The sequence below is a fragment of the Ceratotherium simum genome, chromosome 36 (assembly GCF_057802395.1).
Source record: "Ceratotherium simum simum isolate JZ-2026a chromosome 36, ASM5780239v1, whole genome shotgun sequence".
NCBI classification, from domain to species: Eukaryota; Metazoa; Chordata; class Mammalia; order Perissodactyla; family Rhinocerotidae; genus Ceratotherium; species Ceratotherium simum.
The window spans coordinates 9,887,135-9,900,242 of record NC_141935.1 but is presented as its reverse complement, the minus strand read 5'-3'; positions in this window follow the sequence as shown (position 1 = coordinate 9,900,242).

Here is a 13,108-nt window from a genome sequence, read left to right as displayed (position 1 = left end):
TGTTTCTTTATCTTAAAATCAAATTGTTTGGGGCAGGCCTGGTGTTGTAGTGGTTAAAATTGTGTGCTCCATTTTGGCGGCCCGGGGTTTGTAGGTTTGGATCCTGAGCGCGGACCTACGCACCACTCATCAAGCCATGCTGTGGTGGCGTCCTACATACAAAATAGAGGAAGATTGGCACAGATGTTAGCTCAGGGCGAGCCTTCCTCACCAAAAAAAAAAAAAGACCCAAATTATTTTAATAAAAGTGTCACACAATTACAGTCTCTGTCCGAGTCACTCAACTGATTCCTGCCCTGTTCCCTTCAAATCAGAATAACTAATAATTCTCTACATTTCTGGATAAAGAAGTCTTATTTTCTTGAACCCTATTGAGCATGTAAAAGAGTTTCTTGAAATTTTATGAAAGATTCTACAAAATGTTAATTCAGAGACACGATCCTGTGTGTCTGCTGATCTGAATTACTTCAATGCCTCAAAAAAAAGCACAGTGCATGGCATGGCCTGCCCCCAGGTTTCCTCCTATAACATTTGGGTCTTGTGTATTAAACTTTTTACAATGCTTCTTTACCTCCTGTAGCTTCCTCTTTCCTTCCACAGCCACCTCCCACCTCCACCTGCTAGAGCAATGCTGACAAAGTCCAGATTTCTACTAGTTTGTTGGGCTTTGTAGTCTCTGCCCAGATGAAAATAGTGTGTTGAGGGGACAATCAGTACTTGGGGTAGGGGACATGGTAATAAGAGATGGAGAAAAGACACAGTACTGTGGCTACCTCACAATCAGCCCTTGGGAACCAGAGAGGACATTGCCCAGATTTCCACTGGAAGAGCCAAAATTAAGCTTGGAGAGAAAGCAAGCATCTTCTTACGTGATTTTAATTAGCTTCTTTTCATGAGGTCAAAGTCAGGTCATGCCACTAAATGCAACTTGGGTTAAATGCTTTTCATCCACTATCTTCTTTCTCAAATATGATGGAGATCTTACCCAGTGGTGGTTTGCTTCTGTTTTAGTTTTTGTGGTCATTTTAAGATTTGGTCTTTTTTTTTTTCCTGAGTTTTCTTAATCAATATACTGAGATGCTGGGCAGCACTATAAGCACTGCTAAACAGAAGTTACTTTGAATTGGAAGTTCTTTCCCAATTTGATTCTATACTCCTCTGAGATGGGTACTATCCTAAAGCAGTTCTAACATAAAACAGCTACAGTGCTGGTAAAGGAAATGTATGTGTACATGTCCTTCTTGTTTTTCTATACTATTTTCTTTTCTAATAATCCTACATAATAATCAAAGTAATAACTACATTTATTGAATGCATAATACGTGTTTATCATAATATCTTATCGTTGCCACTTACCAGTGTGTTGACTCTGACAACCAATGTAATCTTTTCGTGCGTGTTTTTCAACTATAAAAAAGGTGATAATCTTACCTCCCTTATACAGTTTCTGGAGGATTAAACGAGCTAATGTGTCTAAAGAATTTTGATAAATGTCTGGCCCATAATAAGCACTCAACATATGTTAGCTTGTTCCATGACATAGGTCAATTTCCAAATAGCTGAAGTACAGATGGAAAAGAATTGTCAATCCTCATTCCCTATTTCTAAAAGAAGATAAAGGTGAAGAAATAGTAACAATATTTAAATGAGGTTTTTCCATGATTTTGCCTCCATGTGTGTTTGTGTGTGTGTGTGTGTGTGTTTGTGCACATGCACACGCTTATTTATTGTGCTAGGCAGAATTCTGAGATGGTCCCCAAGAGTCTCCAGATTCTTGCTACCCAGAGTACAGGCCTTGTATAACCATCTACCCTCGAATGTGGGTGTAACCTGCACATATGATGGGTAGTCACACCCATGGTTAGGTTACATTATGTAGCAAACTATGATGGGATAATCACTGCCATGGTTACACAACCCTGGCCAATACCTTGATTTCAGCCCAGGAAGACCCTGAGCAGGGAACTCAGTCGAGCCCTACCTGGAAGCCTGACCCACTGCTAAGTCAGTGGTAGTTTGTTACGCAACAATAAAAACACTAATAAATTTCTTTAAATCTCCAAGCTCTTTGTGTGTACGCATTTTATGGCATTTATATAGTCATCACCTGATATTATTTCAGGTATTAAATATTTGTTAACAACTATTATATATCACAAACATATAAGAAATACTTGGGATACCTGAACTGATAAATTAGACATGATCGATTACTCCTTTTTAAAACGTTACGCCCAAAATTGATCAAATACATCAGATGATCTCAGACCAGTGCAAAGTTCAATGGGACCATTGATCCGACTGTACACTTTGAGGCAGACAAAAGTAGCTATAGATTTTTGGGGGCTATTTATTCAATGTTAGGTCGTATATTCCCACAGAGAAAATTCTTCTGGCAATGACATTTTTCAAGAGGAGATCTGTTTCATCTTTCACAGAGTCCCTGTAAAGCAGTACAAAGATATTTAAAAACACTTTAAGCCTCTTGATGGAAGCAATTTTGCAAATGCAAAAGAAGATTACTATTAACAAAAGGCATTTTAATGATCTTATTTATAGAACCACTCTTATCCAAATACATTGCCATAGTGTCCTATTTAAGAACAGACAATTTTTAGTTACTTCATCAGATCAAATATCTTCCTCCATCTTTTAAAATCTTAGGAACGATCAGCACTAGAAATGAATATTAAATTACATTTTTTATAGGTATCGTTTTACCCTTAGTTTCAACACGAATCAGCCTCATAGTTGATTATGGTTTCATAATTTCAAGTAGTATAGTAAAGTAAAACACAACCTGATATTTTATCCTAGCTTTATTACTCACATTTAACATTCCTGTGACAGATGTCAGACTGGAGTATTGTCTAACCTAATGATTTTATTATTGTTTTACCTCCAGTTTCTATAGGCCTCCAAATGGGACAATTGTTATATTGAAATTCTAATTTCTAATTGTCTGTTGCCGTACTGAATGACTCTAGGAAGCAAAACCCTTGAGTCAGGTTGCAATTAGAGATGGAAAAAAAATACTACACACGAAGAATAAACACACATCTTTTCAAAAAGTCCAATGAAATCTGTCTAGGATTTGATTTGAAAAAGAAGATTGGTAAAACATTTGCTTTTCATATCACTCACACACACCCATCTGTCTTTAGCTTGAAGTAGAATAGTCAAATGTCAATTAGAAGCTACTCTTGGTACTAAGGAGGGAATCTAAACCAAAAAGCAGTTGACATTTCTAGAAACATCTACTGTAATTGTGATTGGGAGATTGACACATAGTAAAAACTGTTTTATAAACAGCTTGCATGACACTGTGTATTTGACTTTCTGAATAACTCTTTAATAGACATTAAAATTATTAACATTTCAAATAATTCTATGACCTCTGAAAATAAATATACAAAAAAAAAAAAAAAAAAACCCAGACATAAATTTAGGAAGCAAATATCTTTCATGTAAAGACCTATGTTTTTTCTAGACTTTTTGAACATTTTCGTTCTTTATCTTATGATCCAAATTTTGTGTCATCCACTAGGAGACACATTATAGGAGGATGAGTAGAGAGAGATTAAAAGGTGGCAAAAGGGTAAATGAATACTTCCAAGATGAGTTCTCCAAAACCTAGAAGCCCAGCAAAAAGAATCATATGTGGGAAAAGAAGTGTTTATGAAACTCTGCTTAAAATAATTATGGCAGTAATATCCTAGCCACCGTTACTGTAGCTGTTTACTTGCCTGTCTTTCCGTGAAATCTACGAGTTCCTTAAAGATACCAACACAGTTTGGTAAAATAGAAAAACATACTGGTGTTGGAGTCACTCATGCCCATATTTTGTCTTAGCCTTTCATTTTCTATCTGTATAATAATTTCATTAGTCAAAACTAACGGTGGCTTAAAAAGATAATGGCTTTATTTTTCTCACATCATATGCAGGCAGGGCTGGTCTAGTGGCTCGACCTGATATCTGAGGGCTAGGTTCCTTTTATCTTTTCCCTTTGTTTTTCTTCCTGTGTGTCCTTTGTCCTCATGATCGCAGTGTGCTGCAGCAACTAGAGGCTGATGTCTGCTTGACCAACAGAGAGGAGAGAAGGTTGAAGGAAGAGTGCAAAGGGCTTCCTCCCAGTGAAGCAACACCCTCCTTTCTGGAAGGACACCCTGCAGAAAGACTTCTGCCTAATCACTTTGGCCAGAACTGTGTTCCCTGGCCACAAGTAGCTTAGGGATACTGCAATTTCAATTTTATAATCTTAACATGAGTGACAATTAAATGATATAATATATATGTGCCTGACTCCCACTAACACACAAAATGAATATCAATTGCGTGAACGAATACATAGAATGTATTTATTTAGAAATAAAAAAAATTTGCTGAATTAGATTTTCTTTTCATATAGTGAAGGTGGGAGGGTCAGGATAGGTTATATTTCTTTGTATTTCAGTATTTCATCAGTAAGCTGAATGTTTAGAACTAAAAAGAGATTTTCCCAATCATATAGTTTGTTGAGTAGCCTGTTTAACGCAAAATATGCATACTTCTTTTAACCTATAATATACTTGAACTGTGTCAGCAGGATTAAGTACATATTGTTCTGAGTTATTGGTAATGGAGTTAAAATGAACCACATCCAAATTGGGGACGGTGTGTCTTGGGATGTATATATTGAGATACTTGTACATTTGTATACGGGAATATCTCTTTTGTGTAATATTTTTATATGTGGTATATACTTATGTGTTTATATGTATTTAATAGTTTAAATAACAGTAACTAGTTCTTTCATTTAAAATGTGAGTTCCATTCATCTCAATTTATCCTTATATTGTCTTTTGAAAGTCATGAGTCAAGATGAGTTAACAGATTTATACCTAGACCAGATGGATTCTAATAGATCAGTTAAGGGTAGATTGAACAGACCAGATAAGGAGAACTCTTTATAGAATAATGACTCCAAATTTATTTCTATATGAATTAATTCACTTAGTGAAGATAGTGTGAAAATTTTGGGAACAATTACAGCCGTTCTGATTACCTATCTAGCTTACTGTCCCTACCCCAGAGTTTAGCTATACTGTCAGTGAGGTTGGTAACTTCAGATCAGTGAATTATCAACTCTGTATTAGGTCACTCTTGTGGTAGATCTGAAGATGATTTGGCATATCATTTCCCTCAACTAGTTTCTCTGCTTTGAACTCTAGTTACTTTGCACTCTAGTTACAACTCAAATCTGCACTTTAGTGACAAGTACAGCTTTGAGCCTGTAAGTATTACGGTATTCGAATGCCCTTCCTGGGATACACAGGAATGTATAGTGGTTATAAGCATAGAAACTGGAATATAATGAAGCTGATTTTAAATCTTTGTTCTAAAACTTAATTGTTGTATGGATTTGCCCAAGTTGCTAATTGCTTTTTATTCATAAGTTTTCTCATCTGTAAAATGAAAACAATTATTCCTACTTCATTTAATTGTTTGGGGGAACTAAATGAGATAAGACAATTATCCAATTAATACTTGTTTAACATCCACTATGTTCAAGGCTCATGGTACTTACTTAATAAAGGGAAGATCTTTTATTTTATCACCAAGAAAATTTTTTTATTGTCTGGGCTACTCCACATTGCTTGATTTTGTCTTTGCTATGTACTAGTGGGACACATATTCTTTTCCAGCCTTGTCTCAACACTACTCTCTGCTAAGTACTCCCTGACTCTAAACTGAAAATTGTGCAGTCCTCTGCACATACTCAATAATTTCTATTCTCCAAATTTGTGCTCATACCATTCTTTGAGACTTCTCATCTCTTTTCTTTTGCAGAAATATTAGACATTCCTCAAGATAAGTACGGTGGTCTCTCCCTTTTTGCACTTCAACTCCTGAATGTTGTAAATGCTCTAAATTCTAAAAACACATTGTTCACAATCTGACGCAATTATCCTCTATACATATTTATGATTATTTACATTACTTCCTGCTATCCTCCCTATATAAAAGGCTCATTGCAGATTCTAACTACCGTTTATTCATCTTTGTATCCAACATAGGGTCTCATACATAGTAGAAATTGAAAAAAAGTTTCAATAAAATAATAAATATCTGAGCTGAAAATCAGAAATTGACTTTCTTAAGATTTCACACCAAAAACTATTTTAAATATCCACCTGTTTTTACTACTTTGAGATGATAATGGTTGAAATGGGATTAGAAGTCAGATCCAAACTCAAATACAGAGTTTTTCCAATTACTATGTCCCCTCCGCATTACTTTCCTAATCAAAGTGACAAATGAGAAGTAAAAATTTTGAAACATTTAAAGCTACACTTATACCATTGATGAAGGGCTTATTTAGGATATTAAATTAAAACTGTTAATTTTATCTAAAATATTTTTAGTCTTATGTTAAATTAAAACTACAGAAGAAATATAACAAGAACTTGGAAAAGAAAAGAAAAATAGAAAATAATAAAAAAGTAATAGGTAATTTCATATGCATTGCTGTATATCAGACCCAACATATTTTGTTTTTGAAACTTTTATAATGTGGAGGTGTCTGATATTCTCATTCGTATTCTACCCAAACAGCTGCCATTCACCACCTGCTGTGCAAAGCCCACTCATACTTTTAAAAGCCTCTAGAATTATGTAAAAAAAGCTTTTTCAAAATGAGTTAACTGTGCTTCAAATGTCACCCGCACCTTTCCTTGGCAGTTACAAAAAGTATCAAAGTGAGAAGGTAAATAACACTAAGATTTACTTCTTACTCCCATCCAGACCCACCAAATCTTTCACACCCTAGCGTAGTATATTTTGAATTATGCTGAAGAGTTAGAGAGTGAAATGGGTACAGGGGAAAAACGTGTACAAGAGGCTACCTATGTTTTTATAGCCATGTCTACTTGAAAGCCGAATTGTTAATCCACAGAAGACACTAAGAAGATCACAATTTTAGGACCCATGCCAGCTCTGAGGAGGACACCCTGGTACTATCGGCTTTACAACGCTTGTACTACTCAAGCCAAATTTCTACTTAAACGCATGTAAGCAGCTGGACACTTCTGCCTCATCAGCTCCTCAGGGACAACCCAGAGAGCTCCCACCAGCATCTGAAAGCTGGGGTAGGCGCAGGTTGCACGGGCTCCAGGTTCAATTTGACCACTCTATCCCAAAAGGAATAGGACACGTTTCTAGGAACATAAAGGGACTCCATTCTCTTTCACAGCTATGACACTGGTGCCCCTTCAAGGGACTTCACATGTCTGGGAGAGAAAATGGGGCAAAAGGTGGGCAGGTCAAGAAGGCTTGGTGTGGAAGACACAGTGGCAATTTGTTTTAACAACCATACACACACACGGAAAGTCCATGTAAATTTAAGATTTTTATGAAGATAAGCTTTATACTTTATACTCAAAATTCCCCACGGAGGGGCAAGTGGCTGCAGTGGGAGAGCAAGACAGCCCAGCTCACAGTAGCTGCCCTGTCTCGGCTTCACTGCAGATGCATCAATATTATTATTCCGTCACTGTCCTCATATGCTTGGCATCTTACTGTGGTTTAGAAAACTAATAGAAATCCACTTCCTTTCACGCCACAGGAGAACTGTAGCACTATATGAATAAGGAAGATAATTTAAGAGGAAGATATTTCCTAGAATTTCAATTTTCAGAAATTTATATATCTGTCCCTGTAATTTCTAAAGTTCTACTTGTGCAAACATTGATTCACCCACCATGGAATTTTTATGTGGTTGCCAAAGGTATTGGAAGCACATTAAATTAGTTAAGTACCGCCAAAGGGAAAAATAACAACCACAAAGAGAGTTAATTCTGAAAAGTAATTTCTTAGCAAATAATCTAATTACCTTTTACAATATCAAAGGAAGGAACACGCAGTTTTCTTTCATTTCAAATATGCTAATGGGCACAAACTGCTGAAAAAAAATAAAGATTTAATACTCTTTTCATCAAAGAAGAAAGATTTATTTTTAATCTAAGAGGAAGTTATTTTAGCCATAAGATATGATAAGAATGACTAAACAAAGAATGAATAAAACATTGATGCTGTGCATTTCTGAGTTTGTTGTCATTACTAAAATTCACTAAGCATGCTCAACATATTGGGTCACATACATAACAAATGTTGAACCATATATGCCTTCAGAATTTAGGAGCTGACAATCTATGTTTTGTTTCTGCCTTCTTTCATCTATGGACTGTTTTGTATCATTCTCTGTTCTTACTGCTCACCAGGTGCATTCAGAGCAATTACATTCTATTTCCACCATAAAAATTTCAATATTTAAAAACCAAGGTGAAAGTGGAAAACCATTATAAATTAAAACTACCAAGAGGATAATAGGATCTATAACAGAGGAGAGTCAAGGAAAATTGATGAAAAAAGATTACCACCTTGAGTTTCTAGGTGGTCATCACGGATACAAGGCTTTGTAACAACAATAAAAAATAAAGGTACAAGTTATTATTGGGCAGATATAGATCATCGGTAAGTTGCCTCCTTTCTTTATTCTAGGTTCACAGTATCTGCCCTTGGTATCTCTCTTTACTATGGTAATCACAACTAATCCCTTGACATAGTAACATGAAAATCCTCTTTAAGATGCTTGTACAAAGTGATATTTTTTAATTCATCTTGAACAGCCTCTGGATATTACATACAGACATCAACATCATCATGCTTGAATACTAGAGGTATAAGAAACTTTCTTTCAAGACTGTTTCAAAAGCAAAGTGGGCACTGAGACATGTCTTGTATAATGAGCAGAATTATACAGATGAGAGAGATGAAAAGGGGGCGTTTTAGACATGTGAGGAAAAGACAGCCCAAGTCTGGACATTTGAAAATGCTTGTCATATTCTGAGAATGATGAGTGAGTACCTTACAGCATAATGGTACATGAAGCAGGAGATGGGAATTTGTGAGGGGAGTTTTGTAGATGATGTGGCTGGAAAGAGACTTAAGGACAAATTATAAAGGGATTCAATATTTACTGAGTTTGGGAAAGGTAAGGGATTTTGGAGTCTGATTTTCAATCTATCCATCATTTAGCAAATATTTTGGGCATCTATTAGGTATTAGGTATTATTCCAGATGCTCAGATTCAGCAGTAAAAAAAGAAAGTCATGGCTCTTCACAGAGACTACAGTGAGACTGGGATGATAGACAACTATACCATTAATTATAATAAATTTTGATAAATATATGCCATGGCAATTGATAATATAAAGACACCTAACATTTGAGGATGTCAGGGACAAATTTCTGAGGAAGTAACATTTAAAGTAAGAATTGAAGGATGAATCAGAGCCCTCCAGAAAAGGACGAAAGAGACTAGCACAAAAAGAGATTATATTCCAGGGAAAAAAAAGACACCATTGCAAAGACAAAAAATAATAAGTATTGATGAGGATGTGGACAAAGTGGAACACTTATACGTGGCTGGTGAAAGTGTAAAATGGTGCAGCAGCTTTGGAAAATTGCCTGGTAGTTTCTTAAAGATGAAATATAGAGTTACCATATGACCTAGCATTTCCACTAAAAATTATACCCTCCAAAGAACTGAAAACACATGTCTACACAAAAATGTACACACAGATGTTCATAGCAGTGCTACTCATAATAACCAAAAAGTGTAAATAACCCAAAAGCCCGTCAACTGATAAATACATAAATAAAATGCTGTAATATCCATACAGTGGAATAGTTTGACAACGAAAAGGAATGAAGTAATGATTCATGCTGCAACATAGACGAACCTTGAAACCATTATGAAAGTGAAAGAATGCAGACACAAAAGGCCATATAATTGTATGATTTCACATATGACATGTCTACAACAGGCAAGTCCCTACACACAGAAAATAGAATAGTGGTTGCCTAGGGTTGTGGGGTGGGGGTAGGGGGTGGTGGTGAGTTGAGAAGGAGGGAACTAGCAGGAGATGGGGAATGATTGTTAATGGGTATGGGGTTTCTTTTGGGAGTGATGAAAACGTGCTTAAATTTATTGTGTTGATGATTTCACAATTCTATGAATACACTAAAAACCATTGAATTTTTCACTTTAAATGAGTGAATTGTATAATATGTGAATTATATCTCAATAAAGCTATTGAAACTATTGCAAAGCCCAGGATGCAGGAAAAAGCATGCTTCAAGGGAAAAATCCTCTCAGAAACAGAAAGATCAAGTAAAGTTAAAACTACAGTGTATGCTAAGTGGTGATACTAGAGAAGTAAGCAAAGATCAGGTATTTCTGGACTTGCAAGCCACGTTAAGAAGTTTGGATTTCATTCGAACACTCAAAGAAAACAATTAAGTTTTATGAACTAGGAGAATGACATGATGGATTTTTTCTTTTTTTCTAGAGAGGTCATTAGGGTTGGCATTAAGGAAAATAGATTAGAGAAAAATAAGACAAGGGGCAAAGAGATCATTAAAATGTCATAGCAGTAATCCTGGAAAAATGATGGTGACTTGACCTAATGTATTGGCAGTGGAGACAGAAAAAAAATGGATAGGATACTACTCAGCCATAAAAAAAGACAAAATGGTGCCATTTGCGACAACATGGATGGACCTTGAAGGTATTATGCTCGTCTAAATAAGAAAGACAAAGAAAGACAAACACCACGTGATTTCACTCATATGTGGAGGATAAACCCATAGATAAGGAGAACAGATTGGTGGTTTCCAGAGGGGAAGTGTGTAGGGGGAGGGTAAAAGGGGTAAAGGGACATGTATGTATGGTGACAGACAGAAACTGAAGTATTGGTGGTGAACACGCTGCAGTCTCTACCAAACTAAAATATAATAATGAACACCTGAAATTTATAAATTTCATTGTATACATTGTATACAATGTTATAAGCCAATAAGACCTCAATAAAATAATTTAAAAAAAAGGAAAAGAAAAGAAAAATTCCTCTTACAGGAAGAAAATAAATGGATGGGTTAGAGAACAATTTAGAATCAGATACAGTGAGACTTAGGGATTCCATAGAAGGCCCAGTGAGGAACACAAAATAGTTACAGATCACTTGCTGGTTTGGCTATCTGGGTAGATCTTAACACAATTTGTGGAAATTAAAAATTGAGGGCCAGGCCAGATAGCGTAGCAGTTGAGTTAGTGCCTTCCACTTCGGTGGCCCTGGATTCACCGGTTCGGATCCTAGTCGCGGACATACTCATCGCTCATCAAGCCATACTGAGGCGGTGTCCCACATAGAAGAGCTACAAATCTACAACTGTGATATACAACTATACACTGGGGCTTTAGGGAGTAAAAAAGAGGAAGATTGACAACAGATGTTAGCACCGGGCCAATTTTCCTCAAAAAAAAAAAAATGTATAGCATTTAAAAAAAATTAAAAATATTGAGACTAAGATTTTCTGAAGCTGGGATAAAAGAAGGCTACAGTATTACACATATTAACTTTAAAACATCCATTAAATAACCAAGCATATAGGTGAAGTGGGAAAATAGTTTAGGGGTCCAGAGAATATGGATTAGAAGTGCATTAAACCTATGAAATACTTACAAAGAATCATATCTTCACAATTTTACTCTTTACAAGAACGCATGTATTAAAGTTTTCTTTTATATTTCTCAATAGTATTTTGTATTTTTCTTTACAAATAAATCACAGAGACTAAAACTTTATCTTCCAGTTTGAAAGCACATTGTAAATGCAATTTTTTATTATTTTTGTTGGGTATACAAGACTCTGTAAATCACATCATAAGTTAACATCAACATGTGTAAACAAGGCAATAAAGTAAATATTCAATATTTGATATCCGTATGCATTTTAATACCATTTGTTTTTCTATAAATCTAACATTATCTATCAAGCTTTTTAAGAATCTGAAACAATAAAAAAGCCTTCTTGATTTCCACTTATTCAAGCAAAATATCGAGTATAAGATTCTACGGAGGCATATTGATGCACTTATGTTTACACATAACATACTCAAGGCAAAATTCTTTCACAATAAGATCTTGCCCAATTTCATAAACAACAAAATAGTAGTCAAAAAAGGTTTTCCAAGTCTAGATTTACATCAGTAAGTTGTACTTGATCTCTGAGCCAAGGCATTTGATGTTAAAAGTACTGATTCCTTTCTCCTGATAAGTATGGATAATCAGTATGTAATATGGTATCTTGGAAAAGAAAGAATCTTTGAATAAAAATAAAGTTTTAGGAATGAGACTCTTCTATTAGGTGATTGACACTCAAATAAAACTATAAAAAGAATTATATTTTAAAAACAAGTTTAATTGTAAGTATAAGATGATAGTGACTTGCTAAAATTAAGGCAACATAAAATTAAGGGCCAAATAAGTACTACAAACTATAGTAATAATGATCATAGTAACCCCATTGTTGAGCATCTACTATGTGCCAGGATTTAATATCTTCAGTGATTCCTAGTATTCAATTTGAATTACAAACTTTTACCAAACTTAATGTACATTTTGCCATCTTTTAATTGTTAAAATTTCTTTGTATTTTGTTTTGAGTATGTTATGTATAAACACAAGTGCAAAGATGGTTTTCTATTCAAAACAATCTAGAGACTCTTTGTTTTATAATAGTAAAGTATAAATAAAATAATTTGTTTTTATCCTGATTACGATTTGTATTAGTCACATTTTCAATTCTTTCAAAGTTTGTGTTTCACCTGTAACACAGGCCGTCTATAATATGCCGTAGAAGATAATCTTGTGTTTCACCTGTAACACAGGCCGTCTATAATAGGCCGTAGAAGATAATCTATTTTCTAAGCAAAAATAATCTGAGAAGCAGATATTACTTAATTTCTCTTTTAAAATAAGTGTCTTTTAAGGTTTTTTAAAGTTTTTTTCTTTTAAAATGTTATAAGTATATTTACATTTATTTAATTTTATATTTAATTCTGTGAAGAAGTTGCTTGTTTATCTACTGAATTTTAATCTTGTGAAAGGGAAATCTGAGGCCAATCTTATTTTGACTTATTGGAATATTTTTTCTTTTTGCATTTTTATTTCTAGGGATTTTTTTTTTATTCTTAGAAAGCAAATACGTCCATTATACAATAGTG